This window comes from Leuciscus leuciscus (assembly GCF_965113295.1).
Source record: "Leuciscus leuciscus genome assembly, chromosome: 6".
Taxonomy (NCBI): domain Eukaryota; kingdom Metazoa; phylum Chordata; class Actinopteri; order Cypriniformes; family Leuciscidae; genus Leuciscus; species Leuciscus leuciscus.
The window spans coordinates 8,203,199-8,224,099 of NC_138730.1; the positions used below are offsets into that span (position 1 = coordinate 8,203,199).

Consider the following 20,901-nt stretch of genomic DNA (forward strand, 5'->3'; position numbering starts at 1 on the left):
TCTCTCCCTTCTGGCACTTCTTAACTGTTATTTTGGACATACCCTCTTCCTTCTCATCATTTGCCTCATCTGTGGAATGTTCCAGGTCACCACCTTCGAGTTTATCATCTTTCTGAGGGAAGCTTGTGTTGATCTTGTTCACTCGTATTTCCGTATCTTTTGGAGATTCTGGACCTTCATCCAAGCTGCAGTCTTCACTGTCGGAGGAGGCTGGTGTAGGCACATACTCACTTCCATCGTCAACGTCTGACTCTGATTCATCAGTAGAACCAAGACTCTGTCAAAACAAACAATGTGCAATTGTTTCAGTTTGGAACATCCAAACAAATCAGTTGGAAACCTGATAGGGGTAGTGTACATAAAATGTTTATATCTATGTTGGATATTTCCAGCATCATGTTCTCTGCAATCATGTTGTGAACGACTGTACTATACAATCCAGCCTAACTGATACTATTCTGTTAGAACAAATGTATGTTTTGAGATGTTTCGATAAATAAAAAGAGACATTTGTCACTGACAACCATATTGAGGCTCTATTAGATACCCTTACAGCTGACAGGTGAAATGCTTACCTGGTCCCCTTATCCTCCTCTCTCTGCCAGGCCTGGGCTACACCGCTCTCGCTTTCTCTGTTTGCCTCTTTCTCTCCCTGATACCTGTATGGACAACCACTATGTAATACACTGTCACTGACAACCATATTTTTCTAGTTTTTTTCTTGCACATTCGATACATACGCAATTATACATACGCAATTATTAACAAATTAGAGGTGGGGACAATTTTAGGTAATCGGAAAAGTAAATTACTGCCCCTTCGCCTGATAAATGCTGGGTTGGCTCAAAAATCTTGTGACCCGAACGAAAATGGATGGATAAGACCGAATTCACACATTGATGTGAAAAGGTTTAAGTTGGTAAGGAGCTCAGTTTTGCGCACAACAAAGCAATTGTTTACAAATTACTTTACTTTTAATTCACTCATATCAATAATGACATATTTGTGAAAAAATAAAATAACATACGTCATTTAAAGTGTCCAGCAGAGGACGCATCTTGCAACCAGCTGCTCCTCCTTTGGCACGCATTAGCCGCAAAAGACCTGGGCTCGTATTCATAAAGATTCTAAGAATCCTCTAAGAAAACAATTAATTTAGCTTAAAAACTTTTACGTAGGAGTCTTAGCTTAAAAGCAATTCGGGACCGATCTGAGAGCAACTCTGAGTAAGGAAAAGACAAAAACTTTCATCTTAGTAAGGAGGCGGGGTTGACCCCGTTGCTATGTATGACACAATCTTTTGAAGACTGTGATTGGTTGGTTGTCCAAGAAGAAAAAAAAAAAAAGTGATTTTAAGTATAGGGTCTATTCTAAGCCTTCACTTTGAAATTACATGCGTAATTTTTCCTATTTGACCATTCTCTCTCACACACACACACATTATATATGTGTATATAAATCCTTTTTTTTTATTTACCATGCTGTTAATTTCCTATAAGGTATTTGATTGGCTTAGAATGATCAAAATTGTTCCACTCTTTCCAATTACACTGATTGCTGGCATGTCTATTTAAGAGGTGGTTTGAATGTTGGTTTTAATGTATCAAACATGGAATTTTCCCAGTTGCCAAATATCGTAATGTAGTGATTACTTTCATTTCTGGCGCTATGGCATTTCTGTGCTGTGTCGGAGATGTTAGCGCGTCTCTAATAAGATTAGTCACAAACATGATCCCTGCACGATCTAATCTATAGCGTCTTATTAACTCACTGTTATTCATTGTCTGCAACACATTTCTTCTCCCTCTTCGTCTTCCTGCCATTTTCTCCTCTGCTAAAGAAACTCTTAAGCCTCTTAAAAGTCCTCGTCCGTGCTCCTAACAATTTTGACCTTAAGACCTCTTTTAAGGGTTAAGATGCTTTCTGAATTACTTTTTTCTTTACTAGGATTTTTTCTTTAATTTTAAGAGTAAACGCCCACATTTCTAAGAATTTTCTTAGAATTTTGTCACTAGGAGCTACTCTTTGCATTAAGATTGGGCCCATATTCATAAAGATTCTAAGAATCCTCTAAGAAAACTCTTAATTTAGCTTAAAAACTTTTACGTAGGAGTCTTAGCTTAAAAGCGATTCGGGACCGATCTGAGAGCAACTCTGAGTAAGGAAAAGACAAAAACTTTCATCTTAGTAAGGAGGCGGGGTTGACCCCATTGCTATATATGACACAATCTTTTGAAGACTGTGATTGGTTGGTTGTCCAAGAAAGAAAAAAAAAAAAGTGATTTTAAGTATAGGGTCTATTCTAAGCCTTCACTTTGAAATTACATGCGTCATTTTTCCTATTTGACCGTTCTCACACACACACACACATTATATATGTGTATATAAATCCTTTTTTTTATTTACCATGCTGTTAATTTCCTATAAGGTATTTGATTGGCTTAGAATGATAAAAATTGTTCCATTCTTTCCAATTACACTGATTGCTGGCATGTCTATTTAAGTGGTGGTTTGAATGTTGGTTTTAATGTATCAAACATGGAATTTTCCCAGTTGTAAAATATCGTAATGTAGTGATTAGTGTTGTCAAAAATATCGATATTTAGATAAATATCGATACTGAAATATCTGAACGGTACCAATACTAATTTCCTGAAGTATCGATACTAGCCGAGCTGTCACTTTCACTTCTCTCCAAAGGCGCGTTGACAAACACCACACGCGCACTCGTCTCATTCGCTCTGATTAAATAGCAAAAGTGAAGTAAATGGGGTCGATCACACTTGACGCGTTTTTTGCAGTGAGAGGCGCCTATTTTCAATTGGTTTCCAGCGAGCGTTCTGCGCGCTGGTTATGCGCTGCTGCACCTCGCGGGCCTTCAGTTTTAATGATGAAAGCTAGTTGCTTGAACGCCCGGAGTGTGCGATGATGGAGGATAAACTTGTGGTGCTCTCGCGGGTTACCAGGAGCTTAACGACTTCACAAACCGTAACTACCACAATGTTAACAGAAAGTAAATAAAGTTAATAAAAGGCTGATTTGACGTTTACTTGACTGACAGGACAGCTGTTTCAGTGGTTGCCGAGCAACATAACAAACGCAGCGCACTGCTCGTTCTGTGTGACGAGTGCTGTGTGCCTCGCGTGTTCGAACCTGAAAAACGCCTTAGTGTGATCGGGGCCTAGTATAGCTAAGCACCTGAAAGACCGACACCGGGATCTATATAAATCATTTCGAGAGGTTGGTAACTCTTCTCATTTTAACATTTCTGAAACATTAACCAAGATGGCCTAGTATTGTTGTTGATATGAGTGTGTGTTGTCTCGTTTTTTCACCGTAATTCTTAAAGTTAATATAATCTGACTGAGAAATCTTAGACAAGTAATGTTAAATATTTTAACTGTGGTCAAATGTAAATTAACTTGTGCTTATTTAACTTTATTCAAAAATTAGTATTTAATTCTGCAATTTGCCTTCATATCTTATCATCAATTTGATTACACAGATACTAATTAAACTAAACTGAGCTATTGAATGACATCTTTGAATTCAATAATGAAATGCCTTTAACTGAAAATTTAATGTTTTATCTTATTATTATACATTACTGACACTATATCCTCCAATTTGATACTGTTAAGTGCTTTGACACAATCTGTATTGTTACAGCACTAATAGTATTGTTTCCGCGTATAATGCACACACGTTTATGTTTAAATCTGTTAATCAAATAACGTTAATGTATTAACCAGCATTAATGCTTTTGAACAAGTGCACTACTTCAGGACATTTTTGTTCATGTAAAATATCCCTCATTGTCATGTTCTAGACTTGTTATATTTAGCTTTAAATAATAAAAAAAAACGTAATATTGTGGCAGTTTTTTTCTCCGTGGTATCGAAAATGGTATCGAATATCGATATTTTTCAAGGTATGGTATCGAAGTTAGAAATTCTAGTATCGTGACAACACTAGTAGTGATTACTTTCATTTCTGGCGCTATGGCATTTCTGTGCTGTGTCGGAGTTAGTCGGAGATGTTAGCGTGTCTCTAATAAGATCAGTCACAAACATGATCCCTGCACGATCTAATCTATAGCGTCTTATTAACTCACTGTTATTCATTGTCTACAACACATTTCTTCTCCCTCTTCGTCTTTCTGCCATTTTCTCCTCTGCTAAAGAAACTCTTAAGCCTCTTAAAAGTCCTCGTCCGTGCTCCTAACAATTTTGACCTTAAGAGCTCTTTTAAGGGTTAAGATGCTTTCTGAATTACTTTTTTCTTAACTAGGATTTTTTCTTTCATTTTAAGAGTAAACGCCCACATTTCTAAGAATTTTCTTAGAATTTTGTCACTAGAAGCTACTCTTTGCATTAAGATTCTTTATGAATACGGGCCCAGGGCCCGTATCCCTAAAGAATCTGAGAATCCTCTCAGAGAGCTCCTAACTTAACCTAAAAATTCCTTGCCAGGAGTTTTAGCTTAGAAGTGATTCCAGAACATTTTCAGTGAACTCTGAGCAAGGAATGGATGGAAAATCCTATCTTAGTGAGGAGGTGTGGTTGACCCCGTTGCTAGGTATGAGTCATCATTTCAAAAGCCGTGATTGGTTGATCCTACAAGTTTGATGAAAATGAACTTTTTGTGATAATGAGCAAAGGATGTACCCTCAAATCAATAAACATAATTATACACTCTAATCTTATGCAGACTGTAATTGTAAATAATATTTCACATTCAAGAAAATATCTTGAAAATGAATAGTAAGCTGTAGGGGTTATAGCCTAACATTAGAATCTAAAATATGTGAAAACTTAAGCTCATTACACCCTGTTCAAATAATGATTCATGTCTTATTTGCTCATATTAATATCCTAGCTGGCATATTTTGTACTTTCACTCCCATATGGACCCCATTGAAAACAAGATGGCCTATCTCAAGGGGCTGTCCTTAATGAAGTAGAAATTGCAACGTTACAACTCAGTGTGGTCTTAACGAGGGTAACACGGCTCAGCTTTTATCAATGTCTGTGATTGCTGGCTGGTCTATTTATGAAGGCTTGTTAATAAATATCCTACAAACAAAAAATGGAGAAAAAAAGGTTTTGTGCAGCTGCTTAGGGGAACTCCTAAGCCACTAAAAGTCCTCTTCCCTGCTCTTAGCAGACTCGCCTTAGGAGCCCTTTTAAGCGCTAGGAATCTTGAGGAATAGCTTTTATATTAACTGGGATTTTCGTGTCACTTTTAGGGGAAATTCTAAGAAAACGTCATGACTGAGAATTTTCGTAGAATTTGGCCGCTAGGAGCCACTTTTTGCACAAAAATTCTTTAGGGATACGGGCCCAGCTCTCATAGTAATCACATGAATATATCCTAGTGGGAAGAAAAAATTACAAGACATTCTCACCTGGGGCCGTATTCACAAAGCATTTTATCTTACCACTAGGAGTACTCCTAAATCGCACTAAAAGATTTTAGCTAGGAGTTTTCTCTTAAAAGTTATTCACAACGCCTTTCAGACCTACTCTTAGTAAAGAAAAATGAAAACTCCTTGAGTCTTCGTTGCTATGGATGACGTCATTACTCATGCACGAGCTTGACTGAAGTGACCACCTTGATTGGCTGATGATTGTAACGCGGGAATGATTTCAAACACCTCCCCTACGATGATGAGTGACAGGTGACAGGTCTGAGAATGCGTGCGCTACACAAGTAGTGCGAAGGACGGACGATGATGAATAACTGAATAAATAGCCTAAATAAATAAAGAGTAAGGCAAAACAAATATATAGTAGCCTAATGAAACATATGGATTGATGCAATATCTTTGCAACATTATTGAATTAATCTGTCTATATGCCTCTGCCTACGTTTGCAAAGAGAAGAACATTTTTGATTCACAATGAAACGTTACATGCAATGAGTAGCCTAGTTTTGGTTGTTGTTGGTGGCGTTATTGCATCCAATGCAAAATTGTTCCCTCGCGATTGGAAGCTCCCGTAGCCGCCGCATACGCATTTCAAAACATCGCAACGTGAAATGCCACAAAAAGCGGTTTGTGAATAGGTCTTAGTGAGTTAGGAGTCCTCTCGACTTCTTTTAAGCTGTCCCAGGCTTAGGTGCTACTTTTAGGGCTAAAATGCTTCGTGAATTACTCTTAGTCAAAAAAATTAGGAGTCCTAAAGTTACGAGTGACACGCCCATTATTTTTAGGAGTTGCTCCTAAATTCGCCAGTTAGGAGCTACTTTTAGCCTTAAAATTCTTTGTGAATACGGCCCCTGAGCCTCAGTGAATAATGCTGGCCACCTTTCTTTAAACACACCCACAGAGGGGCTGAGGCTGACCACTTCAACTCTTCGGCTTGAGAAGGTTTTATTCATTTTATCTGCAATTATATTTGCATTGTTTTTCTTTGTAATTTCACAAATTAATTCAAGCCTCTCTTTCTCCAGAGTCTCTTGGCTTTCACCAGTAGGGTGCGGAGGGAGGTAATTAACCTCTGCTTTTTTTGGCTTTTTTATATTTTTCGAAGGCACTGCATCACCTGGATGCTTCCTTTATAAGGTGTTGATTTCAATTTCCGGGTAAGAATATTTTCGAGATCTTAGCTTGGCACGGTAATTGTGCATCTTGTTTTTTATGCGCTGCTGCCAGCCATATAAGCCTGCAAATGATCCCGGCTCCCTAAGACACGGAAACTTAGAAACCAAGGCTTCAGCCACTGAGAGGATTTGCTCATTGGTTGGGTAAGCAGTGTAAGAAAAAATTACTTTTGCAAGCTCTTGTATTATTGCTGATTTAACTCTGGCATCCATGAAGTGTCTTCCAGTGGCATCATATGAGTTGTTTGCCTCTGCGAGGATGAGTTCTAGGTCTCGGGAAAACTCCGGTACTTGGAATGGCACTGGCCATGCAGCAGAGCGACATGAATCAGGGAGAATAATGGTGTCACTGGAACTTGACGATGCGTAGTTTGACACCTCTGAGGATGCATCATGATCTGCAGGGCAGATGTCCGTTTCAGTAGTACTTGCAGGATAGGTGCTCACTGAACTCAATGTAGATGATTCAAGTACTGGGTGTAGGTCAAGGGTTATCGTCGGCTCTTTTAGGATCACTTTAACAGTGGCCTTGTCATACAAGTCAGCAGTTGAGGTGACACTGAAAAACTCATTGTCAAAGTGTTTGTCTTGATATAGTAGTCCAATTTCCCCATGCAATTGAAAAGTTTCAGTAACTATGGAAACAAGATCTTCCACTGTATTTGGAATTCCTGTTGGAAGTTTCAGCTTTTGAATGTTGTGTTCTTCTAAAATGACTCTTAAATGGACCGCCATTGTTGTTTGGTGTGTGTTTCCTCAGCTGTAGAGACAGAGAAAGAAAAGAAATTGAGACAGGTTATTAATAGTTGATGAGCTTACTTGCATAGGTTTGCTTCAATATTCTTCTGCCAAAGCAATAAACAGATATTTAGTTCAGTGGAAATTTCAATAAATAATCTTTGATTGTCATTATTATTTTAAGAAGAGGTAGATGAGGAAAGGAGGAAAAGAAAGGAGAGTAAGTATGCATCACATTTTCCCATTTTCTGTGGCAATCGTCCCTGTTAAATAAACATTACAATAAATAAATAAGCCAGGATTCCTGGCCATACAGCTGTTAAGTAATTGTTTCAATATCTACTTGAAAAGTGCACACATATTTGATATGACAACATAAATAAAATCAACCCATTACACTTACTCTGATGTGCAAATGAAGTGTTTAAGGGTCACCATACGGCCATCTGCTGTATTGTATGCAGCCAAGGGGTGTGTTTCTTTTAATTCAGAATGTTTAAGGATTTCTGTCTCTCCTGTTGGCTCTACTTTGAAACTCCTCAGGTGTTCACAATACCAACCACTAAGCAATTTCAGAACAAAGACAGGAGTTTCACGCACAATGATTATTTGCTGGATTTCTCCAAAGTCAGGTAGGCCTCCTGTTGAGCCAAACGGCAGCATCATGCCAATATTATAGTCTGTGCCTAAAATGGTTGCTTTATTTGTCATGTTCACAAACTCTTCCCCAGGGAACTTCCTTGCGAAGGACTCCTTAATGCCATCTTTAAGAACATCAACTGCCACAAGAGTCCTCTGGGACACTGACAGTGCTGGCCTTTGGTTGTTGCAATTGTTGGTATGATACGCAATCATTGATTGGTGTTTTCTTGCCATTGTCATGAGAATGTTTCTAAAACACCCAGTCTGCCTCCCAATCCTTTTAAAGAATCGATGTTTGGCTTCAAACCGCATAGTCCAGAAATGTACCAGTGGCCTGTAAACAGTTGTAAGCCATGGATAATGCTCGAGAAAGTGGTGTTTTGGTCGAACTTTCTCCTCTGGGAACACTTCAAAATATCTGTAACGGTGTTCTGAGATCTTACTTTGCATGTATCCTATTGTCTCATCTGTGTGGAGAGGAGCCATGACAAGCTCCACAACATCTTTAAGGTTCATCAAAACCTCCCAAGCAGGCTCATCTTCTGAGACTTTGTCACCAATCATGAGTGGCATCATTCTCAACAAACACCAGTTTTCGTGTGCGTTACCTCCTACGCTTTTTCGTAAGTTGAAATGCGGGGCAATGGGTTGTGGACAGTTTCTTTTGTCACTCCATTTGTAAGGAAAGCAACGTATGGAATGGTTGAGCTCCTGAAGAGAGATGTATTTCTTTCTGATTAACACATCAAGACAGAGTGATATTTCCACAGGTACAATTCCTTCGAGCAAAGCATCAGGGGGATAACCTGATATAGCATGAAAGTTACTGAGTCTGTCTGAGATGGGACACTGTCTTTTAACTCCGCAGTGGTGACCTTCTGCTGGATCAGACAGTGCTGCTTTGACATGCATGGCATAGTTGGACTTAGTCCGTGGAGGAAACAGTCCTTCTCCTACTTCATGCTCCTGGATCTGTGACCGTTCTCCAATGCAAAAGCGACAGAAATGTGAAGCTGAAAAGCTTTCAACAAAGCCACCTATTGAGTGAGCACCAAGATTGTCAGCGACTACAGCAAGTACAGTGCCCTTGACCACTTTGCCCAGACTTGAAACAAAAATACCTTCATCTTCAAAGGACTTCAAATCTCTGAGCAGTGGGTCCAAAACCTTTGCCTAGCCATACTGTTTGACGTAATTTGCCTTGCACAAAATGGTTAAGTAAATGGAAGTCAGTGTAGATCTCAATGTGGCATGTATGTCTGCGAACACCCAGTACACTGCTGTGACTTTATGCTTCTTGCGGGATGTTCCCAGAGGGTTGCATATCTCAAAGTCATCTATATATAATATGAGTGGGAGTTTAAGTTCATCCTCACATAAAAAGCTGTTTTCTCTTAGTAAAGATCCATCATTAAACGATTTGTATCCAGAAGAGGCATCAGATGGCTTTTTGTTTTGTAATATTGTGTTTTGAATGTGGCTGTTGTTCACAAGTTGAGATAATAATGGGAGGATTGGTATATACTGAAATGATTTTTTCGCTGTACTATCAAGTATGTACTCAACTGGTTCAATCGATGAGAGATGCTCCCTAATAAATTGCTCTCTCCTGAACTTACTGCTGAAAGGCCCATCCACTCGTAAAGCAGCACAGACAGGGCTTAGCTGGCAAAGGTCTTTGACCAGTTCTGATATCACTGAGTCTTCAAATGTACAGCCATGTTTTCTCAAAGTACTCAGAATGATCTCTTTAATGACGGGGCCAGATGCAGACGCTGTAAGGAAATGAAATTCCTCTACTAGTTCATTAATGCATGAATTTGAGACATTAAAAATGTTCTCCATTTTCAGGAGGAGCAACCCCACTCTTTTAGTAATAATTTTGTTTAAGTCCTCATCCTCCTCAAGGACTAAGCCACAGTCGTTTTCATCCTCAGCAAAATCACTTTCTTCATCCGGGTTGTTTTGGTGTTGATAAAGAACATTAGTCTTGAAATCTTCCAACAAATGTGGGTTGTATTTTCTACTCTTGTGGCTGTGGAATGTTGTATATTTGTTGGTCTTATAATCACAACCCTCAAAAACACATGTCACAGTTTCAAACTTTTTTAGATGGCCACCAAGATGTTCAAAAAAATGCCTCTCATTGTCAAAAGAGCATGAATTACAGACAATGCATGTAAACGAAATGATGTTTCCTGGCTGGGTTGACTGAGAATGATGCCTTGACAAATGTGTCCTTAATGCACCCCATGTCTTGACTGTGCAAGGACAATCTGCATAGAGGCAGGGTATGGAGTGGACTCGACCTAAATGCTCATGTATTAGTCTGCTGTGTTTCAGCAGGTCCAATCTTTTTGATGTTGTGAATTTGCACAACTTGCATTTCCAGTTCATTTTCCCATAACTGAGGACTTTAGTTAAGGTAACTATACCTTTAAGGACAATGTGATTTCTTTTATTTGGAAAACTTGAATACCTGTACAGGATACACTTGTGGTGGGGACGTGGGTGGATGTGTCAACACTAGAACTGGTAACAGTGGTCTATCAGTGAGTCTCTGCTTGTGGAGGACAGACAAGAGGAACTGAAGAGAGGGCAAATAGTGAGTGTCCACATACACAGACTCTGCCTGCAACAGAAATAAAAACAAAAATTACACAAAACAAATTATCAGATATGTACCTGGGTTAGATTTTGTACAGATGATTTTAGGTTTACCTCAATATAATGCAAATAATCACCCCCTTTGGTTATTCGGGTGGGTGTTTAATACGCAAAATGGATTATAACCCCAGACGTTTGAAAGAACCAGGCGGCTATTTGCAGACCGGTGATTAATTGGGGAAATATGGTAGTTTATCAGTGCTCCTCTGATCTGCGCAGTCTGTCTGTCTGACAAGGGCCGGTCATGCAGAAATAACAGACTGTGTACTGACTTAAATAAAGGCATTGCAATTACATATATTAATATTCATGCTTCATATAATTAACTTCATAGATGTAATGTGCTTCATAGAACATATTACAAAATTATTAAAACATTTATTAAGCACTGATGTTCTAACAATAACAAATGTAATATAAAATCAATTCTAAAATGTTGTACGTGATCCCACAATTCCTTAAAAAACTTAGGTGCAGCAACAGTTGGTGTTTTCACATACACTCGTGGGATACAGTGGTAATGTTACAATGTTTTTATTTTTAATCCTGCGCCCATTCAATATATTAGAAAAAGCTGGCTTTGACTAGTTTCTAACCTTAAAACCAGCGGTCAGACACAGTCATGCATGCTGACTAATCTTGTAAAAAGCACACCACGACGGCATTTCAACTTACCGGCAGTTGTGCAGACGGTGAAAGCCCGGGACACAACAAACCGATGGCAAAGAACTAGCAGCGACGAAAGCAGACGTGCCGTTGCAACGCATTCTCATCCTAGGGCGTCATATACTGACGCTTTTGACATTTCGTCAACATCCGACGCACATGGCACCCTTTAGCGTCAATATGAGACAGATTATGGGTAGGTTTAGGTCTGGGGTGGGGTTAGGGTTAGACCGCTAGGAGGCGCCTTCTGGCCCATATTTATCTGCGTCTAATATTGACGCTAAAGGGTGCCATGTGTGTCGGATGTAGACGACAGTCAGTATGACGACGACAGTCAGCGTCAGTATATGACGCCTTGGGATGAGAATGCGTGTTGGCCTGGGGTCAATTTGTTTATTTGAACACATCAAACCGACGCGTGGAACACAATAAACCAAGTTGCCTGACCGACGGTCCGACGTTGCCCAACGGCCGACCGTCGGCTTGATGTGTCCCGGGCCATGGTGACGCCAGCGACAGATTCAAACTTTAATTTCAAGTAATGGCATGTTAAACAAACGAAAGCCGAATATAAGCGAAGTGTAAGATCTCATAATTAAAATATATATATACAGCACTCCTATGTAAATAGCTTACCTTCACTTCTGCTGTTCGATGGCAGCCAGAGAGAGGATCCAGCGTCGCCCACACTCACTCAAAAACGTGGGCTGACGCATGCACAATTTAAAGCAAAAAAACTCACGGTTTGGGGGTATATTTTACTGCATTTTTCTATGTGATGGTTCTTACTGTTGACGAATGGGTAGCATATGTAGAATTTACCCATTACTTTAGAATTCGTTGGCTGGCTGGAATAATCATGTACATTTTATATGGTTTCCACAGATTATATTTACCACTCTCCAAAATCACTTTTTTCAGTGTAGTTAAAAACATCAACTTTCAGAGCCATCCCTCAGTACCAGTCATGCAGAGACTTTATGAGGCTGTTGTAAGAGGTATTTATTTGTACATTTGCATTTACCAATTTAATAGCTCTTCCTATTATAATGGTCCTTTTATCACAGACTGATGACGCATTTCCACAGTTATTAACATGGTAAATCTATAGAAATATATATATATATATATATATATATATATATACACACACACACACACACACACACACACACACACAGAGAGATAAGGCATAACATTATGACCACCTTCCTAATATTGTGTTGGTCCCCTTTTTCTGCCAAATCAGCCATGACCCGTCGAGGCATGGACTCCACTAGACCCCTGAGACCTCCCAGCAGAACATTGCCTAAAGCATCACACTGCCTGTAGCTCAAATTGCTCTAGAAGTTAATGCAGGTTCTGATAGAAAGGTGTCAGAATACACAGTGTATCACAGTTTGTTGTGTATGGGGCCGCATAGCCGCAGATCAGTCAGGGCGCCCATGCTGACCCCGGTCCACCACCGAAAGCACCATCAGTGGGCATGTGAGCATCTTGCCTTGCTTGCCTTCTTCCCATAGTGCATCCTGGTGCCATGTGTTCCACGCACCCCCCGACCATCCACGTGATGTTTTATTTATTTATTTATTTGTTTTTATTTTATATATTTCTTTCCATTAAATATAAACTAACATTTAAAAATGATAAATCCCTTTGTGTGTTTAACCTGATGTAGAAATAAGCTTATGTTGAATTCAGTACATGCATTTTTAGACATCTAAACTTTAAACATCAACATTTTTATTTGTGACAGAGAACATGTTGATAAAACATTGTCCAGAGGGTCATGAATTGTATATTACATTTTTTTTTTTTACATTAAAAAGCTATTTAATTGAGTAAAATAACAATAGTGAGTGCAATACTAGTAATATTTTACAACATCAATTATGAATTTGAATAAACAAACATAAGAACTTACCTGTAGAATTACATATTTGCACACCTTGTCAGTGTTTCATCACGTAACAAAAACAGTAGAGATTTGATGGAAATGAAGTTTAAATGCTTGTCTGAAGTTTAAAATCATTGGTTACCCGTAAGCCAATCACATAACGTTTGGTTATGGCGTGCAGTGTTGCCAGATGTACGATAATTATCGTATTTGTACGATAATTTTGACCTCTGTACGATGTACGATCAATAATGGAAAAAATCCTATAATGTACGATAATTTCAGACCTATGTGACACTTCAAATGATGGTCGTTGTAATCATAGGGTTTCTCATTGATCTAGCTGTGGATTCTATGTCTACCGGGGGATTGTCATTTTCATGCTGTATTCTGTACAGGTTTGACTCATGTACGATCATTTTCTTCCAAATACGATAATTTTGAGCTTCTGGTACGATACTTGGACATTTCCAATCTGGCAACACTGATGGCGTGTGTTATGCGCATGCTCAGCCGCATCGAACTTCCACTGTAAACACATGTATGATGCGAAAACAAAACCATCGAGCGAAATACCGGAGTGAACATGGCTGTGAACGACTTTTGCAGATTATGTGAAGTAAATCTACGCATCCACGGTACAATCAGGGCCTCTAAACTAATATTTGACAGTAGAGAGAAACAAGAAAATATTTGCAGCCAACTGTCAAAGTTAGGATTAGTTCTGTTAAACACAGCTCTTTGTTCATCTTGAGTCTGTCGGAAATGCTGCAATTTAATTGCAAGATTACAGCATGACATGGCAATATTTAAGGACTGAAAAAGAAAGGAGACACTGACCTGTCAAAAGGGTGCCAGTTCGAGCTCGACAGATAAAAGAGACCGAGATACACCCTCTAAAACTCCAAGGACCATAAAAAAGCAGAGGAAGGCCATGGACTTGCCATCACGGAGCAGTGTCACCGAGGTGGGTTAAACACTACAATGCTAGGTTTGAAATAGGTCCAGTACTTTTACCTGTTTGCAAATCTACTAAATTTAAAATCAGCATTTGTTTTCCGTCACTTTTTTTTCGGGCTTCAGTTTGCAAATGCCGGGAATATTCTCCACAACAGAGCGAATTGCATCCCGTGTCTCCATATCCGCGGTCGTTTTCGATTTCCCTAACCTAAACTACAATCTTAAACTCGGCGCTTAGCGTCTACGTTACGGCTCTCAGCCCGCCCTCTGATCGTTGATTGGCCGGCTGTTTTGAGGCCGGAGGAAAACTGGGAGATAGGTCGCTATATCAGACTGAGTACAGAAGCGAACTGAAATTGAGCGGAAGTACGAAGTCTGACGTAGTCAGGCTAACACCTAAAGGCTGGAATACACAATAACAACTTTTGGCTAGATGTTTGCGTCGATTTGAAGTCTGGACAAGTTGATGCTAGTTGCCAAAAGTTTGAAGTTTTATAATCTGTTCAGATTTAAATAGATGTTGTGTAGTGTATTCCATCCTCAGCACAATAAAAGGCCAAGATGAGAAGGTAAAATCCATTGAAAACCAGCTTGTCGTGACTGATATTAAAATACTGACCAAATGGTGAAAACATTGGAGCAACTTCACCAGAAGACAGAGTGGACACTTTTTATACTGACTGGGAAAAATGTCCTCTTTGTCTTCATCCTTCTCGTCATCCTACAAACCATACTGGATATCCTCCTCATCCATGTAATCATCTTCTTTCAACTCACAATTGTCTAGTACAGTACTGTACAGCTGACGAACAGAGGAGATGTGACTTTTGAGGTAGGATAGTCTTTATAAGTAGAAAGTGATGTTCTAGAATTCCACTTTCAGAAAATTCACAGTCCTGTTCTGCAAGTAACACAAAAAACACAAAATAAATTATGATGTTATTTTAAGGAAGTAGTGTTCTGCTGTAATTTTCTGCTGAATTTACAGCATCAATTCACTTATTCACCAGTACAGAGAGCAGCAGTTATGGCTAATTACCACAGGTTCAGTTAAAGAGTATGATATTGTGGATATGTTGTATTGATGTTATTATTGCTTACACAAGATGAATAGGAAATGATGTAGTACTTACTGTTCTTTTTCATTTCAATAGCAATATGGCTTGAATGTTCTCTTTTGAGGCTTTTCCAGTGATTTTTTTTAATCTCTTTTAGGACAATGCATTCCTCTTTGGTAAGCCGGTTCAGGAGCATCAGTTGGTCACAGTTGGCCTTATTGTTTGGTGAAAAGATTATCTGTGAAGATGTTTGCAAAAATAATGCAAGGAATAGTGTATCAATTTACTTTGTACAAAGTCTGTTAAATATATAAATAGTAAATTAATCAACATAAATATGTTGACACTTGCATGTATAAACAGAAACAATTCTTATGGCCACAATAGAGTTTTAGTGATTGTATTACATTTCCTAAGTATAGTGCTTACGCAATCTAAAACATGACTTCCAGTCTCAGCCCACTGCTTGATTTCATTGATCCGTCCTTGAAGCTCATCATCTGTTACTGCCAAATCTGTCTTGATTGCATCAAGGTTTAAGGACTCCTCCTGAATTTTTGCTTTTGTCTAATGAATAATGTAACCCAGTGGCAATACAGGGTTAAAATGACTTTAAAATTGTATTAAAATAGTGTAATATCCCTTTAAGAAAAACACAGCCAAAATAGTGTAATATCCCTTAGGAAGAAATCAGCCAATCAGGAGTGATAGTTCCTCCCCTAGCGGAACATGATTGACAGGACACGAGGCAAATTGCGTGATTCAACCATGCGCGCGAGTATGTGAGAGAAAGAGAGAAGACGAACACGATTTATGGCGACGGGAAACGAGAGGAAATTTACAGATTTATAGTTAACAGAGTGATAAAAGTACGGAAGCGTATTGCATTCACTTGAGAAAAAAAAATCTACTCTGTTTTTCTGAATTAACGAGTTAATTATCTCATTAATTCAGATAATATCTCATTAAAACGAGATAATTAACTCATTAATTCAGAAAAACAGAGTAGATTTTTTTTCCTCAAGTGAATGCAATACGCTTCCGTATAAAAGTGAGTGTATTAGCAAGCTAAAGAACCAACACAGAAGACAGAATAAGGAGGAGCAACCGAGAGTTTGGAAAACCCCGTTTTCCACCTGTAAGTTATTTGTCTCGGTAAGCTAGTGAACTGCATGATGTTAATATTGCTTGCTAACTGTGATACAGAGTTTACAAAGAGTACATAAATAGTAAGCTGATATTTAAGTTACCTGAACACAGCTGTTTTTATGTTCATTTGTTTTGTTTTAAGGAATTGCTGAGTGAATTACACAGCATTTCTATTGAAGGGAATGTTATAAAAAATACTATATGGTTTCTATGATGATTTTATTTTAATGTTGTGAATGGGAATGTTAAACTTTAATGTTTAAATTCTGCTGTGAGTAGATAACATTTTGTTCTAAAAAGGGTACTCTAATTAGAGTATTAATATTGCAACTACAGCTATGTGTTGCAACTTAACTTATGTAGAGCCTGTATTGTTTACAGTTTTTCTCTAATCCAGGGATTATGCATAAGAGTATTAGCCTGACGTCGTCATACCAGAGCCCGTCTACGGAGAGCCTTGGCACTTCCTATTAGCCCCATTGTATAGATGGTTGGTTGCAGTTCCATTAGAATTCCACTGGAGGTGATCGCGGGCGAGTGCAGACTGAATGGGAGTATGGGGCTATACGGCTAAATGTGTCTCTTTCACCCGATTGCCGTTGAGAAATCTCAGATTTTATTGTAGGTTTTGCAAGTTCAACATGGGTTATAGGTCGAAAATTGAATGAAAGAGTACTTATGTCCTTTCGATTTCTTACAAGTTGAGTTGTTGTTGCCCATAACACGCTAGCATTCTGCTAATGAACGCTGATTGGTCAGTGAAGGACTGATTACGACCAGAGATACCGCTTGATGGCATCGTGGCATCCGAAGCGGGACCAGAAACAAACAAAACAAAAACTCTTCTAGCACGTGTATTTACCTGTGTCAGCTGTGTTGTCGATGCCTCGAGAGAAAAGAAAGTGCAGAGCGCGAAAGCACCAAAGTGACTGAAGGATTGCCGTGAAGCAGTATCTCTGGTCGTACGATGTGTATGACGTCATTGACACTTTAAAATACTTTTTAAAGCAAATAAGTGACTCTAAAAAATCTAACACCCAGCAATGTGTAATTTCTTTGCATCTCCTTTCGAATACAACATTCAAATTACTAGACAAAAAATTATATCCTGAGAAAAGTGGATTTTGATGGATATAGCGCCATAGACCTCCATTCATTCTGCACTCGCCTGCGAGCGCCCCCGCATGGACAGAGACGCGTTACTGCAGCCAGTCCAGAAACCGGAAGTAACCAGAGAGTGCCAATTCTCTTCCTATTAGACATTCTCTGGTCATACTCAGATTCTAGTCAGAATGTGAGTCTGATACTGCTCCATTGAGCTTTGATTATGGGGCGTGTTTCAACCGAACCAGGAAGGAAAATGCCTCTGCACTCAATTGGATAGACCTACAACCAATCAGAGCAACGGAGTAAGTGATGTATATTTTTCATTCATGTTTCCGATCGACAAATGCCTTGACAAATACCACTTGCCTACTTGTTTGCACTACAAACTGCGATAGACATAATTAAACACTAAAAAAATAGCTTTCACCTGTAAAAGAGAATGGCGATTTAGAAATATACCTTCATTAATCTTCAGGACAGCACTTTTGCAAGGTTCTCAATTTTGCGTTGGTTCCATGCCATGTTCTGGATAGTAATCATGTCTGTTCTAGCTAAACAATACATGAAAAAAAAAAAAAAAATCAATAGTGTTAAAAAATCAATTATTGTTACTTTTTTCATTTTTGATTTATTTAGAGTGCGGAAATGAAAATGGTCTTGGACTTGCGCTGACACCTCTGGGCATGGATACAGGATCAGGCAAAAGTTGAATACTAATGCCATTCAAAAACTAATGTATTTTGTGTGTACCTTTAAATTATATTTGGTAACTTTATATTGTATGTTTGCAGCATACACTTACCTCCTTTGGTCATGTATTTGCTGCATATAGCAGTTCTTGACAAGAAGATGTTTACTTGTTCGACCTCTTCACCCAGGGTGGTGCCTGCTCCATCTTGGTTTCGACCACCCCACTTAATCTTGAGCATGGATCAAATATTTAACAGGGTTAAACTAATCTCAACAATATGTTTTAGAATATATGCAGCAATTACTGAAAATAAATACAGAAGTCACAAATTGGCATCTTTATTTTCTGGAAAACAGTTTACCTCACATTTCCATGAGTGGGCCCATCCACCCTCAGGTCTTCACCTCCACCGCCTCCATCCACCCTCAGGTCTTCACCTCCACCGCCTCCATCCACCCTCAGGTCTTCACCTCCACCGCCTCCATCCACCCTCAGGTCTTCACATCCACCGCCTCCATCTACCCTCAGGTCTTCACCTTCACTGCCTCCATCTGCTAGGCCTACACTTCCACCACCTCTGGGTAACCTTAGATGGCCTGATGTTTCAACCCATCACCACGTCACCAGAAACCCCTCGAAGACAAATCAGGGACAACATGTTTGTTCACATCTTAACATTCCTTGAGGAGATGAAAGAGACACAAAAAATCCAAGGGAGGATGCTACAAATAGGGGTGGGCGATGTGGCAAAAATATCATATCACGATTTTTTTCAGGAAAATCACGATTAACGATTTTATCACGATTCTTTTTATGTTGGTTTATGTTACTATTTTGTGACTTAGCATTACAGCCAATCTAATGTCCATATTTTAAAAACAAAGCCTTAGGTAACAAAAAAAAAAAAAATGGCAGACAGGGGCGAAGATAAATATATTCGTCATTATTTTCTTTGTTATTAAATATTAAGATCAAAGATACACATTACACATACACAACTTAATATACAAATTAAATAGGCTAAACAGTGCTTTACGTTTTCAGCTACAGTAGGTGTATTTAACAGTAGCATTGAAGAAAGTAATTAAATGAACAAATATGAAAATAAAACAAAACAGACTTCACTGTATAAATTATACATTGATACTTATTAAAGCTACTATTAAAGTTATCAGTCAAGAGCAGTGAGTGATTTTCTCTTTGCATTTTGTTGTTTTATTCAAATTATCATAAATTCAAATTATCATAATTTACTCTCTCAAGTTGTTTTAAACTCGAATAAGTTTCTTTCTTCTGTTGAAAATAAAAGTTATTTGGAAGAATGTGGGTAACCAAACAGTTGATATAACAGTTGATTACTACCATAGTATATTTTTCTCCTATGGAAGTCAATGGGGACCAGCTATACTGTTTTTTTCAAAATATTAATGTTAGAAAAATATTAGAAACTATTAGAAGGAAATTAAAACAGGTTTTTGGGTGAACTATCCCTTTAAGGACAAGCGGCAGCGTGTTTACTATTGCTACTGTCTCTTTAAGAGCTGCGCACGACGCGTCTAATATACACGCATTTGACAAGCAGATTTTCTCTAAATTTTCTCAAGTTTGCTTTCACTTTAGACATAACCGACTTTGTTTATGTAAACCTTGTGTGTATTTAACAGTATAAGCACAATAAGACTCGAAAGATAACTTAGTCCAGTATCCAGGCACTGGTAGACAGGCTTTTAGTGCATGTGAGCTTCACATGTACGCGCTGAGAAACGCACACGTTAGAACAGCGCATCAGCACGTGAATTAAATGTTTAACCGACAAGGCATTAAAGCACATGCAAATTGTGAACTGCAGTGTCCCGTTCCGCTGCGTTAACATTTGATGTGAATATACGTCGCGTTGTTCAGTATGTTGGGACAGAGGCGCCAGAACAGATATAATGCACGATTCTACGATATTTCTTCAAAAGCAGATCGTGGAGACATTTTAATCGTCCACGATCAAAAATCGTCATATCGCACACCCCTAGCTACAAACGCTTCTACAACAGCGTGTTAACATCGGCACCACCGTTTTCTTCTACCCCAGAGGGTTTCCCACAAACAGACAGTTAGGGATGTGGAAATCATGGAAGAAAAACTGGCAAACCCAAACTTCATGTCCGAACTGATATGTATGTTATGTCTAGGGTAGTGCAACTCAATTAAATTTTATTGGGGACTGTTGACAAGGCCACAAGAAGGATGATGACCTTCCTCCTAGACCATGGCCTATCCAGGCAGTACAACTTTGTGGGCCGAAACGGGAATAGACAGGCCTGACAGGCAACCCCTCAACAGGACTTCAGGCTTCAGGCTCATTTGAGGTGGAAAGTAACTAATCCTGTCGGTGACAGTGAGGGAACACTGAGCAAAAGCATGTTTTCTTAATTTTTACTTAAATAAAAAGGTAATTAACTGTATTACTGGTCTCTTTGTTATTGTAGCTTGTTTAACCCAAGGTGTTCGGGACTGTGGAACCCGTTTTCAATGTTTGCTAAAAGAAATATTATGCTATTTATTATTTCTTCTAACTCAAACTCAAATTACATTGTAATAATTGAATTTCCTTGTTTTCTCACAAAAAACGAAAACGATCATATGATCATAAATGTGATCTCACAGGGGTAAATGGCGAATATGAACCATAAATGATGTAAATATCATTGGTAACTGAGCTAAAAAAAATA

General features: G+C 38.7%; 1 protein-coding gene and 1 long non-coding RNA gene across 2 annotated transcripts in view; both read right to left on the reverse strand.

The window, feature by feature from the left end:
* Positions 1-20,901, reverse strand: part of LOC309501952 (uncharacterized protein) — a 69,277-nt gene that overhangs the window by 22,742 nt on the left and 25,634 nt on the right. The window lies entirely within an intron of this gene.
* On the reverse strand, positions 10,358-11,497 carry LOC309501357. Its single transcript, XR_014206863.1, has 2 exons — positions 11,326-11,497; positions 10,358-10,615 (listed from the first exon to the last, which is right to left on the reverse strand). It is a non-coding gene; the product is annotated as an uncharacterized lncRNA (long non-coding RNA).